Here is a 24,060-nt window from a genome sequence, read left to right as displayed (position 1 = left end):
CACACCCTCTCACTCAAGGGAGCTGAGCCTGTGATATCATTGGGGAAACAGGGAAATACATCAGACAATGAAGTGAAAGAAGACATGTATTAGCATAGAGCAACTTGCTCACTCTTACTCTCCTCAGAAGGGTCTTGGTCCCTGCCCCCTGCCTGGAGGAAGGAAAACCACTAATTGATCTGGATAAGCTCAGGTAATGGTTAGGTAAAGTGTGTTTGTGTATTTAGTCAGCTAGGCTGTATGATTATGGTAGATATAGGTATACATATACAAATAACATTAGGCTGGGCTCTATGTATTACAAATGGAAAGAATATTGGAAAGGGTAGATAACACTCTTCCTGTTCCATTTTTTTGTCTTTCTCCTCCCCCTCATATCATCCAGATGGTAGTTTCCTTATCAGATCCAAGAACTTCTCCTAGTGAGCAACATATATGATAAATTTTCATTCTTATTTTTCAGTTGTTACCAGGCCCGTACTGGCTCATAGCAGTATCCCACAGTGTTACCTCCACATATCTGTTGAACAAGGCCATGTTAATCTCCTACTATTTTAGGATTTGTCTGCCTTGTTTGATATCAATGACCATCAGTTTCTGCAGCAGAGATTAATGATCTCCTCTGGATTATCTAGCATGGCATGAATTCTATTTCTTTCAGTGAAGCCAGCATATTGCAGTTAAGCCCCTTTATCTTCAAGGTAACATTCATTATTTCTGGGGCTCTACAGGATTCCATTCTGGGACCCATACTGTCTTATAATTATGTGCTTCCCTTAGGCAGTATCAAATTGAGCTCGTTGTTTCCAGTATCACATGCAGGTGATCCTTGGATCTGCCTTTTCTATTCCATTCCAAACTGAATGCTAACAAGACAGAATAGTTGCTAATTGGTCCATCTTGAGATCTCTGCACACCTCACTCACGTAAATAGATGTTCCATTTTCCCTGTTACCAAGGCTTGTAGCCCTGGTGATAAAGAAAAAGGTAAAAAATAGGCCCCTTGAACCGCAGTGAAGATGCCCTCCTGGTGGAGGACATAGCAATTGTAAAGAAGCTGAATGTCTACTTTGCTGGGATGTTTACAACTGATAATACAATGGAACAAATGATTAATTATAAAAAAAATATGGCATGGATGATAGAAAATGTGGTACAAGGCATTTTGGAAAAGACTGGTCTTGGTGATGAGATACTGTCCTAAGATTACTAGGTAAGGAACTGGCATGGCTATTGATGCATCTCTGTAAAATTTCAGTAAGTGCCAAGATGGTATTGCTGGGATGCATTGTCACTTTAGGCCGTGATGCCAAACCTGCAGCCTCCCTGAGGCTCTGAGTAAAGGGGATTTCACCTCATCAGGGAGAAAGAGAAATCTCAGTGTGATGTTTGTTAGTGATCCAGTCCAGATGGCATGGAATGAAAGCTGCTTTGTTCTGACAAAAAGCCTCCGTAGGGCACAACACTGGTTTTCCACTCCTTCTGGTTGGAAGGAAACCTCCGTTTTCCCCTAACTCTCAGAAGACACCAACTCTGGTCCCATGTGCTATTGTCTCTCCCTACTTCCTACCCCTTTGGTAGGAAAGAACTGTTTGAGGAGAATGGGGAAGGGGAAGGTCACATACTGAAACCTGGCTTTGAACTGGGAGGCCCAACCAAGCAGACACGCTGGGGGAACAGCTTTGCTAGCAGTAGGCCTGCTAAGATGGTACAAGGAGGCTGATGTTTTGCAAGTCATCAGTAAAAGAAATAGCTGTGAATCAGAGAGCAGCAGCCTTATAAATCTAACTGCTGTGCAGGGAGAGATTATAGAATTATTCATGAAGGATAAACTGGTTAGCTTGTTAGATACAAAGTCAGTTAAGCAGTAGCTAAAGTCATGGGTTTACAGCCATTAGGCCTTTTCACAGGCATCTGATAAAACTAATAGAGGAGCAAGTGGGACAAAGAAATTAGAGGCTGGTGAGGCTATAGATCTTAATTGACCTAGATCTGACCTGAGGCTTAGATTAAAGTTTTACATAAGTTGATACTGGAGTCAATGAGAGAGTGATAATATGGATGGGAAATTGGATGGAAGGGAGACTACAGAATAAACTGGCATGAGTTCACTTGGTGAAAGGTAACAAGTGAGGATGCCTGGGGCACAGTGCACACATCTGCTAAACCCTGAAGTCAGCCTATTGCCAGAAACATCTCCAGGCTTTAATCAAACATTGTTGTGATCCATCATTGTAGCACTCTTTCCTTCATACCTGAAAACACATGTGGGGCCTGATTCTTCTCTTGGTTTCACCAATTTGACATCAGTGTAACTCCACTGCCTTCAATATTATCAATGAGTTGCCTTATCTGCCTTATAGGACTTCCACTTTAATACATCCTAGAAGTGCCCAGTTCTTAACTGACTACATTTTCCTTTCCATCTCCACCTGTCTTCTCCCTTTTTAACTTTGGAACACTGAGTGGAATTAGAGTGCACCTAAAATATTCCAGTCTGAATCCCACTCTTTAAAGTGGAGAATTCCATTTGAACCAGAAGAATCTAGAAAACATTGTCCCGTCCCCTGTCCACTAGACAATACTCATTTTGTTCCAATGAATTCCAAATCAGCACAATTTAATTACATTGGCATTAATGTCCTCTATTGGTCCAGTTTCTGCCCTCACGTACATCAGTGTGAATATGACTTTTAACTGGAATAAATGAGAGCAGAGTTCAGTTATTTTGTGACTAATTTATATCTTTCTATGTATTGGTATGTATATAAATTTATCCCACCAAATGGAAAACAAAGACCAAAATACCTACCCAAATAAGGTTTATAGACACAATCCCTTTGCCCAGCCTTGCAGGGTCCTTGCGGTGTATGGAATACCCGCAAATGGTTAATCATTAACTCTTCATAGGTGCTAAGATGCATTGCCCTGCCTGCTGGCTATTGTAAAAGTTCATGTCTTTGGCCAGTACAGCTGAGCACTGTAGAAGAAGCCATAGCAGAAGAGGGTGTCCTCCACATGACCTCACTTCCTATTCTGCTCCTCAAACACTGGCAGTGAAACTTATATTTAGCTCCTGTTGACACTAGTGTTTTTTGTTTAAAATTTGCCACTATCGGTACCCCCAGTGCAACTCCACTGCCAGTAGCAGAAGTGGAAGCACTAGAGTAGATGGAACATAGGCAGCTATCAGAGGTTTAACCATCACATTACCTAGGCTTGCACTGAGTAGGGTTAAATGACAAAATGGCTAAAACCTTTGAGGTTGGCCTACACTAGTGTTTCCATCATTGCTACTACCAGTGGGACTGCATGGGTGATGGCGGGGAAGGGAGGTTAAAGAAAAAAATCAAGCATTGGAGTGCAAAGAGGGTTCAGTACAATACCTCTCATTTCTTGCATTTAATTTCTTTACTAATGCCTGTATCTTCTTTTAGTTCAAATGCAAAGTTGCTTTGAACCCTAAGAGTAAAATTCCTCACGGTACATATGGCCCAAGAAAGGTCCTACACACTACCTGAATAAGAGCTTAAGCATGTTCAAAAGTTTTATGGACATAACTTTTTTCCATATCTTCTTTACCTGGAGTTTTTCTTTTGTGAAATCTTTCCCTCTGTCAAAAGTTTCTCATAGCTGGGTCAGCCAACAAGATTGTTCTGATAATTGAATGACTCTAGCTTGTGTTTTGTCTTATAATAGCCTCTTGAGGGTGAATTTTTTGGAAGGATTACAGGAGTCTCATTCTGTTCATAAAGTTGAGTGAAGCTCTTAGTAAAAGTTCTAGATCACTTCTGCAAGCTTAAGCTTAAGTAATTTTCCAAATGCCGCAGACCTGTCTTGCTCATATTTTGGACCCAGTAGCCTGGCTGGATAGTATGGTGTCCATTAATGTCCTTCCTTGAGGCAGTCTGCTTGCAACACACTTGTGATGCTCTAAAATACTAGGAGCTGCTGGTGTTCCCTATAGCCTCAGAGCTTTATTTAAACAAGTATTTTAAAAACAAACAAAAAAAGAAAGTGAAATAATGTTTAGTTGGGGATTGGTCCTGCTTTGAGCAAGGAGTTGGACTAGATGACCTCCTGAGGTCCCTTCCAACCCTGATATTCTATGATTCAAATATAGTCTGATTCTCTCGCTAGAGCTGCTGTAATTCACTGAAATAGATGTATTTTGTCAGTCAGCTGAATTAACTGGATTAAATCAGTGGTTCTCAACCAGAGGTACATGCTGAGGTCTTCCAGGGGATACATAAACTCATCTAGATATTTGCCTAGTTTTACAACAGGCTACATAAAAAGCATTAGCCAAGTGAGTGCAAACTACAATTTCATACAGACAATTATTTGTTTATACTGCTCTATATACTATATTATACAGCAATGTAACTTGCGTATACACAGTGTATTAGATGCGTTTTATGTCATTTACTGATGTGTGCAAGCATGTTAATGAGGTTAAAGTTGTCATGGTGTGTATGTGGTTGCAATATAAAAATGGATAGATTTTTAAAATGAGGTAGAAGTGGCTATAACGGCAACAGTGAAAATTGTCAGAAATTGAAAATGACTGACTGAAAAAAAACATCAGTTCTGCAAGGAATCTGTTGCTTTTGGGTTCACATCTACAAATAGTGATCCACCTCAAGCTTTGTGGTTCCTTTGGGGAGAAACTCTATCAAATAGCGGCATGAAGCTGGTGCATTTGCAAAGACGTTTGAAGACAAAACACCCCTGTGCATGCAGGTAAGCCAGTAGAATTTTTTAAAGAAAGCTTTCTGAGTTCCAGCCTTGCCAGTTTAAATGAAAAAAAAAAACACCTTTTGTAAGCACTATACCATCTGCAAGCAGTGCAAGTAGTTTTTAAGTGAGATGAAACTTGAGGTATACAAGACAAATCAGATTCCTGAAAGGAGTACAAAAGTCTGGAAAGGCTGAGAACCACCGGGTTAAATTATAACTGTGGCTAAACTGGTTGTGCAGTCTCATTTTTCTGTGCTGTACAACTAGAACTGGATTATAGGGCAATACAAGTAGTTAACAATAGGGGATTGGCTCAGTAAAGTAACTAGTTGCTAATATGATTGATTTTTCTACTCATAAATCCTGATCATGTGGAGATGGTGATCATCAGGTCAGCACTTTGTTCAAACATTATACCAATCAATGACGTTCCAAAAAACAAACTTGCAGCTATTTCTCTCCTGCAGGGAAGGTAGAAAAGCCTATAACGCTCCTATTGACTTTAAGTTCAGTGCTTGGGAGCATCGCCTCAAATCCTGAGCAATTTATTGGCGGAGTTCAACAGCAAGGGGCTGACAAGTGATCAGTTCTGGTAGGTGTTATTGCAAGTCATTAGGAGTTACCACAAAGGAGTTCAGAGGACAGGGAGATAATTTGACCAGACCAAAAAGTCATTAGGCAGCTAGTTCTGTGAACCATGATCGACTCTCTGCAAAAGGAATGACAGGATTATGACTGGTCTGCTTCCTATATGCCTGTGCTGAAATCTTTTCCTCCTTGTTCCTACCAATACCTGACCTGTCAGTCATAGAAAAAAAATCAAGAATGATATGTTCTCAGCCCACATTCAGGGGCTAGAGAAGGGAGGCATTTATTTGAAGATCACCAGTAAGCCCATGTCTCCTCAAACATGCCCATTCTGCCCTCACACCCCATCTACTTTTACCATGTGCTCTTAAGGGCATGGGAGCAAGTGTGTAAGATGCTTGAGATATACTTGTGGCTAATATAGGGGACTATGCTTAGGGCTTAACCTGGCTTTTTCTACATACAGCCTCAGCTCACATTTGCAATGGGGTGAAAAAACCTTTGTGCTCCTTGCTGCACTCTGCAGGATCAAGGCCATGAAATATTATAGCCTAATTGCTCTATTCCCTAGTTTCTAAGAATTTAGTTGCATACATCTTTACTTTCAATTCCTTTCTGTTGTGTCCAAGAAACGGTGTTATTTCTTTATGTGTAATTCTAGCCTCATGGGGGTTCAATATTTTCTGTTCATTGCTTTTTCTTTTCTGATTATTTCCCTGAATGCTGCTCATTGTTTCCCTCAGAATTACCTGGAAAATTTTGCCAGGGTGATTAATTTGAAATAAAAGATTATTTCAAAACCTCCACCTTAACAAAAGATGGCTCACAAGAAAAAAAAATGAATCAGAAGTAATTTCAGTTTTGAACACTTTGTTTCACAAAGCATCATCCCAAGCTGTATCGCAACTTGTTTCTTCTTATTCCCTAGTCAATCGCTTTATATCCTACGGAGTCTTTCATACCAAAGCAATAAGGCAATAGAAGTTCTTTCTTATGCTGAGCCTTCTAAGCCATTGTAGCTCATACCTCAAGGCCCTTGAACAGTGTTGCCCAGGATTCATCATTATTGTAAAGTTAAAACGTAGTCAGCTGATAGTGTATCTGAACGTGTCTTCCCCTTCTGTTGGATGTGCTTTGGGGGACTGATTTTGCATCTGATAAGCTATTGCAGTTTCAGTAGCAGACCACCCTTCCAGCTTGTGTCATATGCTGCTGACAGATTGATGAAAGCAGTATCCTTTTCTAGGAGTACTTCCAAGAGTGGTAGCTGAGACCAGATCCAAGCAAACCGATTTCCATCTTGACAATAGAATTGCACAAAACTCTGAATTTTCTGGTCAAACTGGGTGTTATGATACAACACCAACATATCTTGGTGTCATTCTTGACCACACTTTAGAAAGTAGCCTCTAAAGTGAAGGCTCATGTCAACTTTATTCAAAAGTTAGGGGGAACAAGCTGGGGATCACCAGCCCCAGTGATATGAACATTGGCCTTTTCCCTGGTGTCGTCCATTGCAGAGTACTATGCACTGATGTGGACAAGAAGCTGCCACACCCAACCTGTGGATAGGCAGCTGAATCAGACCATGTGAATAATCACAGGAATTTTAAAATCAACACCTCTACCGTGGCTTTCTGTATTAGCAAACATCGAACCTCCTGTTATCCATCCAGATATAGCCAGTGGAAATAGTCAATGCTACCTCATATGCAGATGAACCAACACCTGGAACCATTTAAACCAGTGGTTCTCAAACTTTTGTACTGGTGACTCCTTTCACACAGCAAGCCTCTGAGTGTGACCCCCCACCCCTTAGAAATTAAAAACACTTTATCTATTTAACACCATTATAAATGCTGGAGGCAAAGTGGGGCTTGGGGTGGAAACTGATAGCTCACAGCCCTCCATGTAATAACCTCGTGACCCCCTGAGGGGTCCCTATCCTCAGTTTGAAAACCCCTGATTTATACAATGCTTCAGACTTCAGAGATTCAGATAAATTGGGATTTAGATGCAAACTTTTGGGAGCTGTTCTGCAAAACAAAAAACAACCAAAAAGATTTTGCAGAACCCACCTTGTTTTGTCCATAACCATAATAAATGGTAGCATAATCGATGCCAGTAGATGGCTCGGATGAACAAAACCAAACCAAGAGTAACCACAGAAATCTAACAGATTTGGTGGCCACCGGAGACCCTCTGGACAGAAGTATATTCTCATTTAATTAGTGTTGGTAATAAGAATAAAGCAATGATCTTAGAGCACTTTTCCAATAAATTATTTTAGCCTCAACTTCCCTACATATTATTTGTTTCGATTTTATAGATGAGGAAACTGAGGCACAGAGTGATTCATCCAAAGTCACACAGGCATTTATGGTAGCCAACAATAATGCTATCAAAGAGAGAAAGTGACAAATATCAGAGTCAAAACTTTTTCCAGAAGGTTTCATGCTAGCATGCTGCTGATTGGAAAAATATCTTGTATCTTAATATTTTCCTTCTTAAATTCACCCCAGATTGCATAGAACCTTCAGTTGTTAATACTGAAAAATGGTATGACAAGGTATTATATAGATAAAAGTATATGTTTCTAAAATATTAAAATGCTATGCATAATGTGGGTTCATCTAACTTTATTGGAAAGAGTTTTATGGCCATGGCCTACATGGCCTGAAAGTGTAATATGATTCTATATTTTTCTGCTTTCTTCCAAGGACATTCTGACAATGAGATGTAATGTCTCAAGCATTTTATCACAGTAGGTAAAATGTTAATAAATAGATAAATCTGAATTCCTGCTCAGGAGAATTTGAAGGGGGACTGGGTGGCTCTGGGGATTTAGAAATTGTATACATAATCTTCAGCTGCAGGTCACCAGTAAAATATCTAGCTCATGTCAGTTGTGATACTATATTGTTATCATTTGATGGCACCCTGTCTGAAACAATTTGGTGACCTCAGTGGACTTATTAGTGGTTATCTACATGAACTTTTAGTTCACAGTAAGTTGTCATGTGAATCTACCGCGTACTAGCCTGCTGCATGCTAACTGTTCATGGGGACCCTGTTGATACACATTAACAATCTGTTAGTGCGCGTCAACAGGGTTTACTTGGACAGTTAGTATGTGGCAGATTAGTGCAGGGTAGAGTCACACACTATCTTGCCACAGACTAATTATTTGTGTAGACAAGCTATTAGACAAGTGCCCGCACCTTATAGGAAAGTTTATAGAATTTAATAGAAAATTAAGTTATAATTTTGAGCCTTTACAATGCATTTAATAGGGAATTATATTTCCCCAATATAGGATAATTTAAAATAGCATTTTCTATTAAACACAATAGGTTTGTGGAGTGATTTTTTTATAGAACTTTAACACATTTCTATGTAATCGTATTGGTTCAACTCTGTTCACTTCTACAGAATTTTCATAATGGATGTCACAGAAATGACTCTCACATTGGGCATTAGCTTGCTCCTTTGCACTAGGTGGGTGCTCAGGAAAAGCATTGAGACACATTGAAGTTCTGGTGTATGAAAGTTTGTACTGCCTTGCATGAGTGGTACATGCTCAGAGCATAAATCAGTGTCTTCAATCTCCAATTCTGTCAATTTACCTCCTTCCACAAATACAAAAAATGTACCTAAAATATTAAAGGCCTTGGTCCTGATTCTACAAATATTTAGGGATGTTCTTACCTTTACTCCCTGTGAGTTAACCCATTGGCACCAATGTAACAAATAGCATGAGATACGTTTGAGGTTATCCAGGAGTGTTTGCAAGGCTGAGGCCTTTGGCAATCTGTCTGCAAAAAAGAGACGTTCTAGCTAGTTCTTTCTTGTGCTTCCTTTGTTATTTCCACACTTTCTATAAGTTTAGATGTTAGAGTCACTGTATATCTGGAAAAATAATCTTAGCCTATAATAAATGAGCTTTAATAATTAATTACTGTGTATTTAATTGGCACCTGTGACTAAAGGCCTTTCTGCAGCTTGAGGTCTTCAAACCACAATTTGAGGACTTCAATAACTCAGACATAGGTTAGGGGTTTGTTATAGAAGTGGATGGGTGAGATTCTGTGACCTGCATTGTGCAGGAGGTCAGACTAAATGATCATAATGGTGCCTTCTGACCTTAAAGTCTATGAGTCTATAAAACATGAATGTCATTGTCCAAATTGTCATTAAAAGAAAAAAAAACTCTAACTTACTTCCCAATATTCAGTAATTATAAGTAACTCCAAACTAAAAAAGAAACCAACACATGGAGCTTTGCCAAAAGGATGCCAAAGGCATATGTTGGAGTAAGAGCATTTATCAATACTTCATAAGAGAAAGCCCTGTCTCTAGTCCACTCAAGGTTATACTGTGCAGTTAAAATATGAAAAAAGTAACTGCTTTATAGAGCCCCTGCTTTCTCATATAAGACATTTTTTGGTGTCCTTCACTTGTCTACTGCATTAGCTCAGTCTTTAGTAATGACAAAGCTCACATACTGAACTGAAATCTTCTCATTGCATTACTTGCTTCAGAGCTTGGTATGAAAGACTACATGATCATATGCCTTTTTTGCATTTAATTCCAGAAACTTGCCACTGGGGAAGTTAACTAAGCAGTTGTGACAAATACCATTTGGATTTGCACACATTAATACCACAGCGCCGTTCTGCAATTCCACCTTCCCTGCATTTGTGGATGTCTCTAGCGTGTCGAATTGTTTTACCATTTCTCAGAGCCGGTGTAGCTGGAAATACATCTATATTATTCTACATATCATTCTAGAAAGGTGTTGGTTTTTGTTTTTTTATGACCTTATACAGCCATCAGCAATAATTATTAGAGCAAAGATTAATTAGTCAAGTTTGACAGTGAGAGATTGCTGCATGTTGCCCCCTCCCCCCTCCACACACACAGTATTTAAAAGGTAATTATTTTATTAGGAGACAAACACCTCATCTGTATCATCTCTCAAATGGCAACTGTGCATGATGATAGGTAGACTAGAATGCTTTGTTGCTATGTGGACTGAATCAGCTTTTACAATCAATGTTTTTAGAGATTATTTATATTATATGCCTAGGAAAAATGCTGGGAAAATAAACCTGTTACATTGTAACTTGTGTAAGAGTGTACTGTGCATTACATTGAAATTCTGCCATTATCTACCTCTCTGCAACCCCAATGATTTCCGATGATCTGTTTATATATGATTTTTATTTGCTGCATCATTGGACCCTGCAATTTGCCACATATTGCAGAAATGCTGTGGAGTCAATTTAGATACCTGTGGCAGTTATTAGTCAAAGTTACCAGAGCTGAATAATTAGATTTGAATTCCCCTATCTGACTGATGGGAAAGGGACTGTCCTTCCGACAATTGGACTGAGCGCATGACAGCAGGGGCCTGGTTTTGAGAGCTGCTGAGCACCCATAACTCTGATTTACTTCCCTGGGAATGGAAGGTGCTCAGCACCCCTGAAAATCAAGCTCTGGAGAAGTTGGGCTTGTCATGCTGTCTGGAGTAGTTCATGACCATGAGGACCAACCTCAGGACCAGCAAAACCAACGAGGAGTCTTTGTGGTACCATAGAGATTAACACATTTATTTGGGCATAAGTTTTCGTGGGCTAGAACCCACTTCATCAGATGCATGGAGTGGAAAATACAGAGGCAGGTATAATGCTCAACTTAGTGGTAGTTGGTATTGTAATGTCCTGCTATGGCCCATTTAGTTCTGATAGCCTTCTTGATGAGCAGGAGGTTATTCCTCCTGACAGGGTTCACCATTTCAGAGCAAACAGATTCTATATTTATAAAGCAAAAACTTAAATATTACCTTATAACATGTGATAAAGATATGTGAGATTAATGCATGCAGCAATTTACAAGCGTTTCATAAAGTCTAAACAGTAAATGCATCATTATAAATCCAATACCTATCTTCACCATACTAACACCCAGGTGAAACAGGCTGACTTCCAGCAATAAATTTGTTAGTGCTTGGCTGACGCCTAAAGCGTTGTGAAAAACTGGCACTTGGTTTGCCAGCATCACAGGGCCGTGATCCAGCAAAGCACAAAAGACTACACCTGGGCTTAATGTTCAGCACATGCTTGAATGCTGTGCTAGATTGGGGCTGAGAGGAGGACAGTCAGAAGAACTGAAGTCTTGTTATTTGTCAGAGAATGCTTACAGGTCTAACTTCAACACTAATTAGCCAGGAAGTGCTGGCTTGCAACAGATGATCTAGTCATGGGTTTGGAGCACATTATAGGGCTATGCATAGATTGTTACTTGTGCAGGAACAAGTTCATATTACTTCCACAAAAAGAGTCATGTGTATCCAACCTTGTGAGCAAATTCCTTCTGCTTGTAATGGCCTGACAACCTTTGCAGTACTTCTAATATTGTTTTCCAAGACAATGGGAAGGAAGTGTAAAAAAAAAAATTCATGATAATAAAAATATCATTGACAAGTAGGAGTGGATCCAAGTTTATAAATATATAGTTGTTTTTGCTATTATAATTTTTTCCTCCCTTTTCTGTCTTTTACTTTACATTTTCATTTTTAAAAATAGCATATGCATAGTAAATTCTTGTGACTTACATCAAACATTCTTGTGGTTTTGATATAATTTGGTTTTACCACTTCCTGAGAGTATACTGTTGAAAACTATTGAAAAAAAATATTACAAAGAAACAAGAAATTGCATCTGCCAGTCTAGAGGCCCATGTGAGGTTTCAGATGTTTCTAGCTATCATATTGCTGTAGTTTTTTCAAAAAAACATTCACTAGGATGGAGCAGAGTAGAGCATTGTTTGAACACTGGATAGGTGTATCATATCTGACAGAATCCGATGCAGCTCAGTGACCTTTCCAAATTTTCTTTTGTTTTTAAGAACTCTAGGGTCAGAGCCAAACTCCATTGAAGACAGTGAAGAGGATGCCACTGGAATCAGTGAACTTTGGATCCGATCCCTTGTATTGAAATATGGGAAGAGGGTTGTTACATTACTATTCACAGAACTATAGTGAAAAGAAATGTCAGGAAGCTGCTAGAGCTTCATGGATATGTGTTCACAGTCCCTAAAGCCTGTTCCCACCCCACAAAGACAGCAGAAGGCCCAACCTTCAGTGACCTGACTGTTTATGCAAAGGAAAGGGGAGTTGGGCAGAGATCAGTGGGTGGGAAATGACTATTAGGAGTGAAATATTGAGAGTAAGCTGGGGGAGGGACACGGAGTTATACTGCAAAAGAAAAGGGAGAGATAAAACTGGAGGGATGGTAATTGCGTGGCTGGCTGGCAAAATAGAAGTGTACTTCCTACAAACGTAAAGGAATATTGGAAAGAATTTAAAAAAAGAGAGGAAGTAAGGGCTAGGCAACAAGGGCTATAATTAAAATAAAAACAGACTGAAAATGCAGATAGGAAAGGAGAGAACTGCATCAAAATAGAAAATTGGCTTGTGTTTATAGCCATTCAAATATGGCACTAGATTGTTCAGTTTTGAAAATTGTATAAAGTTTTTTAAAAGAACAGGAGTACTTGTGGCATCTTAGAGACTAACCAATTTATAAAAATAAATAAAATTAAAAAATAAAAATAAAATAAAATAAATTGGTTAGTCTCTAAGGTGCCACAAGTACTCCTGTTTTGCAGATACAGACTAACATGGTGGCTACTCTGAAATAAAGTCTTTAAAGTCTGGCTCCCAAGTCCCACGAAGAAGGATTTAGGAGTCTTATTGTAGGCACCTATTTTTAAAGAAAATTTTCACCATAATGCACAGTCCTGCCCTGGGAGCAATGTTGAGCTGTCCCACGATGCAGGAGAACACCAGTTACACTTGGAGAAAGAATAACTTAGTAGCCTCCTGGCACAGTGGCCGCATACTCCTCCTCCTGTCATCAACACTATTCCGGCTGGATAGCAGGGGGAGTGGAGGGAGGACTAAGCTACAACTCCACGAACTCCTCACATCCCACCCCCTTTTCTGCTAGCCGGGTGTGTCTCAAAAGAAGCCCCTACTCTCGCTTGAGTCCAAGGGGATTGATTGTGGATGGTTCTTAATCTGGCCTCATAAAAGGGGAGTTTTTAATCTGATTCCCTATAACTGTGCACCCACATGAGAGCGGGGCACAGTATACCTCATAATCAATAGAAACAAATAGATAAAGGATAAACAATAACAAAAGAAAACAAACAAGGGTTTAAAAATCATAAAAAAAATAAACTAAAATCAAAACACTAGACATGTTTTTAGTTCTTTCCTCCACTTCTTTGTCACTGTGTTGTCTAGTTAGGTCCCTGACCCTGCAAAAAATACTGACCTGCCAGTATTCCCATTGCACTATGACCGCCAGGTTCTGCACTCCACCGACTAGCTCTATTCCACCATTATAAGACTCTATTTCTGAATAGCTCTACTTGGGCCCTCTACCAGCCCCATGTCAGCAAGGGAGAGGATGTGTGCAGGACGTGGAGCACATCTTACACCACCTTTGCACCTATGTCTTCTGTATTACAGTTTTATTAACAGTTAGCAAAATCACAAGGGCTGGGTGCAAAGGTGGATTAAAGCTGATTTTGCTCCTGCTCACCTATTTCTGCACCAAGTATAGTTCAGCTGGAACAAAGAGTCCAACTCAATGGGCAAACTTAAATGGCAAAAGTTAAGCGTGTGTATAAGACATTGCAGATTTTGGTCTCTCTGAGGCAGGCACCTGGCTTTGTAAAGTGCCTTGCAAATTCTTGCATGAAGTAACAATGAATTAGTTGATATAATAAATATTTTACACAGTAACTTTTTAAAAATTGTTTCAACTGTTCTCAAGCTGCAAGTATATTTCATTTTGGAGGCATACTGGGTTTTAGATTCCTTTTATACTCCTTTCATGTAACAATCAACTACAGTAAACAAAATACTTTTTTTTCAGTTAATTAATTTGTTCATAATGAGGCTAAAAGTATTGCTGGCTATTTGGCAAACAAAAATAGACAATGTCCTTTTCTTTGTAAAATGGGTTATTGTGTATGAGTTTTCAGTGTATATGTTGAAAGGGTTTTTAACACACTGATCTACTGCATATTGACCTGAGAGAAGGAACCAATAGTCAATCAACTCAATGATCTGTGAGCTAAATTATGTTTAAGTGGATCATGTTGTAGTAGATCATAGCTCCCAGAAGAGGTGAAAAAATTCTTAATTAGGCACTTATCCCAAATCTCATTAATATTGCACACTTAAAAACTTACCTAATAATGACTCTAGTGGGGTAGACAAACCCCATGCTGGTGAGGCAGTGCTTAAGCAGCTGGTCTGGGCTCAGGCAGCCCCACACCACCATACCTACAAAGCCTGCACAGACTGGAGGAGGAGCTCAAAAAGGGAAGTAGAGTAGCAGGCAGACCATGGAGATGAGCTGACCTGCACTTGGAGCTCTTGGAAAGGAGCTCCATAGGACCTCTTGCTGCCTGACGCCGGGTTATAGTGACCTGGTCAACTCAGCAAAGATGGGACCAGTGACTCTTTGAAGCTCAGAGAGTTTATCTTCAATCCTTTACTTTACCTGTGAGAAGAGAGGGGACTGGTAGGAAGTGATCCAGGGAGGCAGCAGCATAGCACCCAAGGCTGAAAGATTTAGCTGCCTGGGCCCTGGATTGGAGCTGAGTGGAAAGGCTGGGCTGGGGCTCACTTACCAGCCCCTGAAAAAGGACAACCACAGAAATCTATGCCTCAGCAGGGAACCCAGTTTGGGGGAGACCCTGAAGATAGAAGGGTCCATGAGACCCTGACCCAAGGAGGAAGCCATGAATAAGGTCTCCCCATTACTAGACTCTTTATGCATACCCAAGAGGGGTGCACTTGAAAACGTGACCTGGACAAAGGGCTGAGCAGTAGTGGAAAAGGGGAATGCCCAGAAGAAAGACAACTCTTCTCACACTCCCACCCAACCACTAGGCAGCACTGGCAGTGAGTGTTCCCCTTCACAATGAGCCATATCCCAACCCTTGCATGTAAAAAGATTCAGAAGCAAAGTTCTGTCCATCAAAGATGCATGGCTTTGAGGTGAGCTGGAAGCTCCCTGGCCTTATGTCCCCTGTAGTGCGACCATTCCAAATGCAGACCCTTAGACTCTCTATAGCTCCTGTGGAATTTAGGTTATCCATGCTATTCCTGCCTTCCCCCATTGCTATTGATGCTCCCATGTTAAATACAGTTAGCCCCTTTGCCTGCATGCTCTGTGGTATGTAAAAGCTAATTGAAGAAAATGGTGGCTTTCCTGAGCAAAGTCTAAAGGCTGGGGGATTGCTCCTCTGGTAGAAAGGAGAAGGTGTTGACTGCAAAAGAGACTTAGGACATTATTAATTGCTACAGACAAGGGACCAGGTTCTAGTTTCTGTAACACTGTTAAATTCAGTGAATTTACTCTGGATTCACTCAGTTGGAACTGAGACCAGAATCTGGCTCTTAATCTGGTTAAACTGGTCGTTTCTTGAAAAGAATTGGAATCACTAGTATTAGGCTTCCAATCTACTGCTGACAGGATAGTGATCAGTTTGAGAATGCCTTCAGAGAGACAGTTTTAGTCTCTGACCAGATTTCTAGAAGTTCTGTCACAAAACCAATACAAGTAATTTTAGTATGAACTTGCATAATCTTATATGTTCCTGAGCATGCAAATATTCTTTAAAAACAAAAATGTTGCCTCCTGAGGCCAAGTTTAAAAAATGAAACTTGGAGAAGAATAATTTTTCCTCCAGAGCAATGACATTCTGAGCTTTTCACTGCATCATCTCAAAACATGGAGGGCCTCTTAAAATACTGCAGCAAAAACTCATCTGTGCACATAATTCTTTCAGCTGATGGGACATACACTGTAATTCACTGTGCTTCCACCCACTGGATTCATCCTCTTGTCTATTTCTGTCCCAGTTAACTTCTAGTTACACTTTATTCTGTGCCACATGGTAAGAATTTAATTAAGTTGATATATTAACTGTTTGGTAATTGCCATTGAAGTATCTATAGCAAATGTGTCACAGCTGCACCCTCACCCCAGGTCAGAACTGAAAATGCAGTGTTGCACCTCAGTGCGTTTATCCAGGGAAATGAAAACTTAAGATAACTTATGATTTATCATTATCAGTAGTGATATTTATGATGATTATTTATTACAGCATAGGCTGGATGCTGCACATATGGGTGCAGAAAAAAAATGTCCTGTATATAAATGCAAGATAAGAAATGCTGAATGGGACTGGGGGCATGGGAGAATCCAATTTGGCATGAATGTCAGCACTGCTGTGTGACCATAAAGTTATTTTTCCATGTCATATTAGCTGGAATAAGGTCAAAAGGGGGGGAATTGTAGAACTCACTGAGTAGACAATTTTTGTCTTGATCTCCTTGTGCCTCAATTCCCCAACTCTAAAATGGGGATAGTGCCACCCCTTCACATCACAGGATTGTTATGAAGATAAATTCACTGTTTGTGAAGCACTCAGCTACTACAAGAGGACCATAGAAAAGCACCGGAGGAAATTAATAATTTCATATTCAGTACAGGTTTTGTATGGTGTGTAGCATATAAAACATGGGTTTATTTGTTTAATTAATTTAATCAAAATTTAAAAAAAAATTGTACAAGTAGAGATTTAGTAAGCAGTGCACACTGAATGAAGCAGGAGTCCTGGGCGGGGGTGTGTGTGTGAAATGTGGTAATGTAATTAAAGACCATGTCATAATACACAGGCAACCTTAATTCTGGCATTTCCTAACTTTTGAATGTTTGACCTGGGAACCTTAATATTCTTATAATGTTGTTTGTCTGCAATATAACTGCATGTAGACTCCATTTAGGAAATCTGCCCCCATAAGATTTCAACCATGATTATAAAGACTAAAGTATTGACATGATACTGACCAATTATAATTTACAGGGTGGTGGAAATTATCATTACTATTTATTTGTATAACAGTAGTGCAGAGAGATTCTGAGGTTGCGGTCCTGTTGTGATAGGTACTGGTCAAACACATACTCCTGAAGAGTTCAAAATCTATATACATGAAGATGGGGAAATGACGTAGTAGAAGTATCCCCATTTTATAGACAATGGGGATACTAAGACACAGAAATTATGTGACTTGTCCAAGATAATCACACAGGAAGTCTGGCAAAGCTAAGAACTGAACCTAATCTCCTGAGTCCCAGTCCAGTTGCTTAACTTTAAGACCCTCTTTCCTCTCTAATGTTTCTGTATTTGTTGTTTTCTGCAATCTATGAGCTATTGAATATTTGTGTTTCAGAAGTGGTGCGGTATCACTTCCCTCTTTTTTTTTTTTCCTACAGATTTACTTTGAGGGTTATCCTGCTGAGGTTGTTAACAATTTTGCATGTTTCAAATAATCAAGATAAAAGGAAAAATTTTAAAAAAAATCCCAGCATTCCACCAAAATAATTCACTAGATACATTTATAAACAGGAAGGGTGTTTCTCAACACTTCTCTACTGCCAATACCAACATTTTTAAGTTGCAGTGCACTCCAAATAGAGCAGTCCATTCAAGGTACTCAAACTTATATTTATTAAGTAAGGCAGCAACATTCACAAAATGTCAATGTTTTGGCCAGAAATTGACACTTTAGGAAACCTGCCTCACTTACATTTATTAAGTTTAAGTATCTCAAATGAACTGGCTTGCCTGGAGTGCACTACAGCTTGCTATGTTTCCACATGTAGTAAGTAAAACAACTGTAGCACATAAACTGCCACATGAGTTGGAACATGCTAAATTATCTTTTTGTATATATCTGGGTATCCTCATGTATCCAATAGAGTACAGAGAGATCTAAAATATTTGGGGGGAAGTGGAGTTTCATTTAATCCCCAATGGGTAGTAAGGTAGTTAAAATAAAGAAGTATGGATGCCTATGGTAAAATCCTGGCTTCACTGACATCAATGGCAAAACTCCCATTCACTACAATGACACCAGGATTTCACCCCTTCATTATAATTCTGGTTCTCCCACCGACTTGCTGTGTATACTTGGCCAAGTCCTTTAAGTTCTTTGTATCTTAGTTCTATAAAATTGTTATTAATAATAATTAGCTACTTAACAGGGTGTTGATGCTTGCTTATCAAGTTTTTATGAGATCCTTGGATGACAGGTGCTATGGGAAAAAATATTGTTGCTGTTTATAAAAATCAAGTATTTTTATTTTAGCAAGAGAACAGTGTGGGGCTGTCCATAAATTACATAACTCATTTGGGTGTGGTTGGGTCCTTAATTTTGTGTGTTTGTTTTTCAGTTTTAGAAGATGTGTTACACGAGTGGTTGGGTCTTGATAATCACCAAAAATAACTTAAGGATAGCCTCTGCATGTTGAGCAGAGAAGAGAGATAAAACCTTAATTAACTGGGATATTAGGTTAACAGAAGGACAGCTAGTTACATGTGGTTGAACTATATTTAGCTAATATTGCCACACAAGACTCTGTTAAAGTGAATTAGAAGTTGCAGGCACATAGCACTCCTCTGAGTGCATGTTACCGCTCAACAATGTTACAGTTAAAAAACCAGAGACCATTAGAAAAGAACATAAGAATGGCCATACTGGGTCAGACCAAAGGTCCATCTAGCGCAGTATCCAGTCTTCCGAAAGTGGCTAATGCCAGGTGCCTCAGAGGGAATGAACAGATCAGGTCATCATCAAGTGATCCGTCCCCTGTCGCCGATTCCCAGCTTCTGGCAAATAGAGGGTAGGGACACCATCCCTGCCTGGCTAATAGTCATGGATAGACCTATCCTCTATTCATTTATCTAGTTCTTTTTGAACCCTGTTATAGTCTTGGACTTCACAACATCCCCTGGCAAAGAGTTCCACAGGTTGACTGTGCGTTGTATGAAAAATACTTCCTTTTGTTTGTTTTAAACCTGCTGCCTATTAATTTAATTTGGTGACCCTTAGTTCTTGTATTATGAGAAGGAGTAAATAACATTTCCTTATTTCCTTTCTCCACACCGGTCATGATATTATAGACCTTTACCATATCCCCTCTTAGTCATCTCTGTTCCAAACTGAAAAGTCCCAGTCTTATTAATCTCTCCTCATACGGAAGCCATTCCATTCCCCTAATCCATTTTTGTTGCCCTTTTCTGAACCTTTTCCAATTCCAATATAAAAATTAAGCATTAAAGTGGCATGTCCACAACGAGCATTAAAGTTCTGTTCAAATAGCAATCATAACGTTAACTCTGGCGCTGTAGAGGTTTGACAATGCAGTAGTCTCTAATTTAGACAGTATGGCATATTACCCTTGTCCAATTCACTTCAAATTTGTACAATCATTCCACTTTGTCCCCAGACCTTATGTACCAATTTTAAGATTATACATTCTCATGAGTTTTTAACAGGGAGACAAAAAGAGGGCTGTACTGAATTCTTGATTGCAACCTTAACTATACAGTGGCTAATACCACTCCATAATATCTAGAGCAAGAAACAATTTAGTGTGGGGTTATGTTAAGTTAGTAACTGTCAAGAGTGCTAGTAACCATTTTTCTGATATTTCTGAATTTTCTCCATGTGAAATTTGGCAAGGGAGAGTCATTAAAGTGCATTGGGCATGCTACAGTCAGCACTGATTGCTTTTGAGAATAGCAGGCAGAGCAGCTGAATCCTGGAACCAGGCCACATGCTATAGATTTAGCATTAACTAGTTACTATTAGAAATGATTTAATCCTAAGTAGTTTTTTTCCACACAGGGATGATAACTGCAGGCCATTCCTTAGTTTTGTTTTTTTCTCTCCATCACTTAACTGGAACAGAGTTGTCACCTATGTGTATAGAGAGAGAGAGAGTAAACAGAAACATAGTCAACAAATTCAAACCTTTTTGGACCACAGGGGAGCAATTATCAAGGGAAAGAGATCTCTTCTATTGGATTCTCCAAAGTGAAGAGAGCTAACAGAAGTTCCCTAATGTGACCCATCAACCACTTGATTTGTTGGTGCTGGTTCTGTGACACTGTATCTAGAGAAAGCAGTCTACACAGCTAGTTCCTTGATAGGTTCTATGGGAAGATATATCTACAGTTGCCTCTGGGTCTGCGTTATGTGACTGATAAGCTGTCTGGTATGCTGAATGCATTTGATCAGCTGTGTACCGTATACTCAGGTCTGTTAAGGTATATCTGTTCTTCACATCCACCTGTGGTTTTTTACAAAGTACCATAATTTTTAGTGGAAAGGAATGTCTTTTCTAACATCATTTGACTTTCTGAGCAAATCTACTGTGTGTTCTTTCCATACAGTGCCATGTTGTATTTCATGTTCTTTCTTTCAATCCGTTTTCTTTTTGGTGGTGGGTTGTTTATCTGGGTAGGGGAAGGGGGAAAGGCGGTGTTGATTCTTTGGGTTTTTTTATACATTGTTTCTCCCATACACACTAAGTGCTCTAATAGATGTGCAGGTACAACTAACATTATTTCTACATGGTTGTATGAAAGACAAAGCTTAAATCTTTAGATTTTGAAGATGTTAAACAGTAAAATACTGCAAATGATGCTCTTCCCCTTGGTGCTTTCTTATCTTTTCTTGTTGCAGTACAAGTCTGAGGCACCATTCATTTGAGACAGTTACTTGGAGGTTCTGTAGTCCATGCTGGCCTTATAGAGGTAAAGGAGTTGTTTCACCATGGACTCTATAGTTAAGTGCTTTTGAGAACAGACTTTTGTGAAAGTGATAATTATAAATGAAGATTATGAACAAATACCATATAACCCAAAGCTGAAGGAGATTCTTTATGACAGAATCAAGATTCAAGAGGCCACTGTTGTAGCACAAATTCATGAGGAGGCTCATTGACTTTATTGGGACTATTAGGGGTGCCGGAACGGGGGGATGCAGGAGGCCATAGCCCCACCACTTTTTATCATCCACAAGGGTGAGCAAGGGGGCAGAGAGGAGCGAGCGGGGCGGGGGTTCTTGAGAAGACAGGGCAGCATGGGGCAGGGCCTCAGCTGAAGAGGTGGCATGGGAGCGGGGGCTCAAGAGGAACGTAGGTGGGGCCCCGGTTTGGGCTCCAGTAGGCCCCCCAGCTTCTAGGAAGCTTTCACCACTCCTGCTACTAGCATGTATAAATACTACCCAGCATGAGTAAGGGTTGCAGAATCTGACCCCCAAAATAAAAAAGGCAACCTGTTTCTTCATCGGGATATAGAAAAGCGCAACAATATAGAATAGAATACATGATCTAGTAGAAGGGTATTGATTCAGACATCAGACTTCATTTCAGAGTTATAAAAAGAGACCATAGAGAAACTCTATAAAAGAGTGAGGATGGCAGAATCTAACCTATTTTTATGAGAGACAGTTAAAATAACATCTCCCTGAATCTTCACACAAAAACTAAACCAAACCCAAACATTCACTTTTTCTGCCTCTCCACTTTCAGGTTCCAAATGCAAGTGGAACTGTTGAAATGCCATGAGAGATCTTTTTCCTCTCAGTATGTCTATCTGGACCAAAAGCAGGAAATGTCAGAAAACTTCTGAGAATGCCTGTTATTATGAAATCTCTTACCCGACTTTGCAGATACAATAGGTTGTGCTTGTCTGCAACTTACTCAGTCATCTAAAATTTTGATAATCTAAAATTATCTGAAGTGAATATTTGTTACCCTTGTGTTATTGAAGGTAGTACTAATCAGCAATTCTACAGGATTAAAATTGAAAGAAATGATGTTCAATCACATGCAAAAGGAAAAATTATCTCCTCACACTTATCAGCAGTTCACCAACCATTAAGGTAGTTAACTCAAAATAGGTTCTTGCCTTGACACGAAGATCAAACCCATGCAAAGTACAATTCTGGAAAGAAAATGTTTATCTGAATAGCTAATGAATCAGATTTTATTTCTGGTGGTTGTGGCCAATTTTTTTTATTTTCAAAACTGTCTATACTATATATTTATGCCATGACCATCCAAAAGTTGCTTTGGATGGCACATCATTTCTGCTGTTTAATCATGGGAATGTCTCCTCTTCATTCGTTCATTTAGCATAATGAAGTTTGTGTAGGCTTACTGGAATACACTGTGCAATTTAAGCTGTGCCATTCTTTCTCTTTTTTCTAAAATGGCCTTCATTTTATTTTATTTTTATTTTTTTTAGTGGTGGTATCCTATTCGCTAAACATCATCCCAGAAGAGCTTTCGTTTAGGATTCTGTTTGCAAGTATGAACACAGTCCTGATCTTTAAAAAGAAAGAAAAGAAACCAAATACAATATGAAGTTGGAAAAATTAAGCTGAATAATTTACAATGCTAATTAGTCAGAGGAATACATTTTGACAATGTGTTTATACGATATTGGGAAATAATTTTCCACTTTGTCTCTCTCCAGTACAGTCCTTATGACTGCAGAACATCTAAACAAAATTTTCTTTGTTTGCAACCTCTATGCTCCTAACAATGCTCACCATAAATGACCTTTTTTTTTTTCTTATTTATTGTGAGTAAAATGTTGAAGTACTAAATGGCACTAAAACAGCTGTTTGAATTTCCTCTAGCTATCCTATAGTTAAATACAATTATTCTAAACACACATACCCATATGCAGCTTTAAATTGTGAAGATGTAGGCAGAACCAACCTGGGGAGTATTTTGAATTGAGGATTATTATAATATTTATTTAGTGCTGAGTGCTGGTCTTTACCTACCAATTTTTGTACCAACGTAGCTCTAATTACAGCTGTGAAAAGGGAAAGATTTGCAAAGAAAACAAAGGCTGTGATTCTGTGGGACACAGTCGGCCAGCAGGTTGACATCTGTGAATTATGCAAATAAAGGAGTACAAAACTATGACCTTATAAGCAGGCCATATTCAGACTGGAGGAGGGATTGGGAGAAACACTTTTGTCTGGTAATTATTAAAGTTGGGAGGGAACTTATTCCCATGGTGCTTCTCAGAGAGGAATAGTTTGTTTTGCCTTGCCTCTTCAAGTGGAAATGTAAGTGTGAATTAAAAAATGGCATGCTGAGTTTTAGGAATGGCTTTTTCTATCTCTGCCAGAGAAAAATGCTGGGTACAGGGCAACTTGTCACTGATTTTTTTAAGCTTGAATGCGCTTTTTATACCCTTATGGTGAATAGTAAATAGTCTAATGCTGCTTGTGGTAGAAATATTATGAATAATGCTAATAAACAGAGTGTTTGCACTGCTGCTCCCCTCCTCTGACATAATATTACCACCTGCTCCTTACACTTTGATTTGGTGCAGGCTAAATTATTGCCTTATTTAGAATACTAGATGCTAATTTATTCTCAATGGGAACATATTTCCACAAGTATGACTTTATTTTTTGTTTTGGTCATGATCCTTGCTAATGCTGTTAGATAATTTATGCTGGCTATAGAAAAGTATAGGCTCAATTTATGAGAGAGAGAGCAATCTTTAAGCTTGAGAATATTAATGTCAGTAATATCCTTCTATAAACCTACAGTCAACACCAGTAATACTAGAAATGCCATCAATGATACCTAGGTCAATGTTGATTTGGATGGAAAGTGGTACAGGAGAAAACAATAGATACACTGTGGTTATATCAACATTATGTTCTTGGGGAGGCTGGGGGCAAAATTTGACTGTAGCCATCATAATATCATTTACAGCCTAGGGTAAATGTGGGGCCTGATCCTTTAGACCTTAGCCACT

The 24,060-nt window shown here is 39.2% G+C and overlaps 1 long non-coding RNA gene across 1 annotated transcript; it reads left to right on the top strand.

The window, feature by feature from the left end:
* Window positions 1–23,233, top strand: LOC120406829. Its single transcript, XR_005599617.1, has 3 exons — window positions 1–193; window positions 20,951–21,021; window positions 22,519–23,233. It is a non-coding gene; the product is annotated as an uncharacterized LOC120406829 (long non-coding RNA).
* The last annotated feature ends 827 nt before the right edge of the window (window positions 23,234–24,060 follow it).

Source organism: Mauremys reevesii, linkage group 5 (genome assembly GCF_016161935.1).
Source record: "Mauremys reevesii isolate NIE-2019 linkage group 5, ASM1616193v1, whole genome shotgun sequence".
In the NCBI taxonomy this organism is placed as follows: Eukaryota; Metazoa; Chordata; order Testudines; family Geoemydidae; genus Mauremys; species Mauremys reevesii.
The sequence above is the reverse complement of the archived record's forward strand: the minus strand, read 5'-3'. Positions and strand labels throughout refer to the sequence as shown.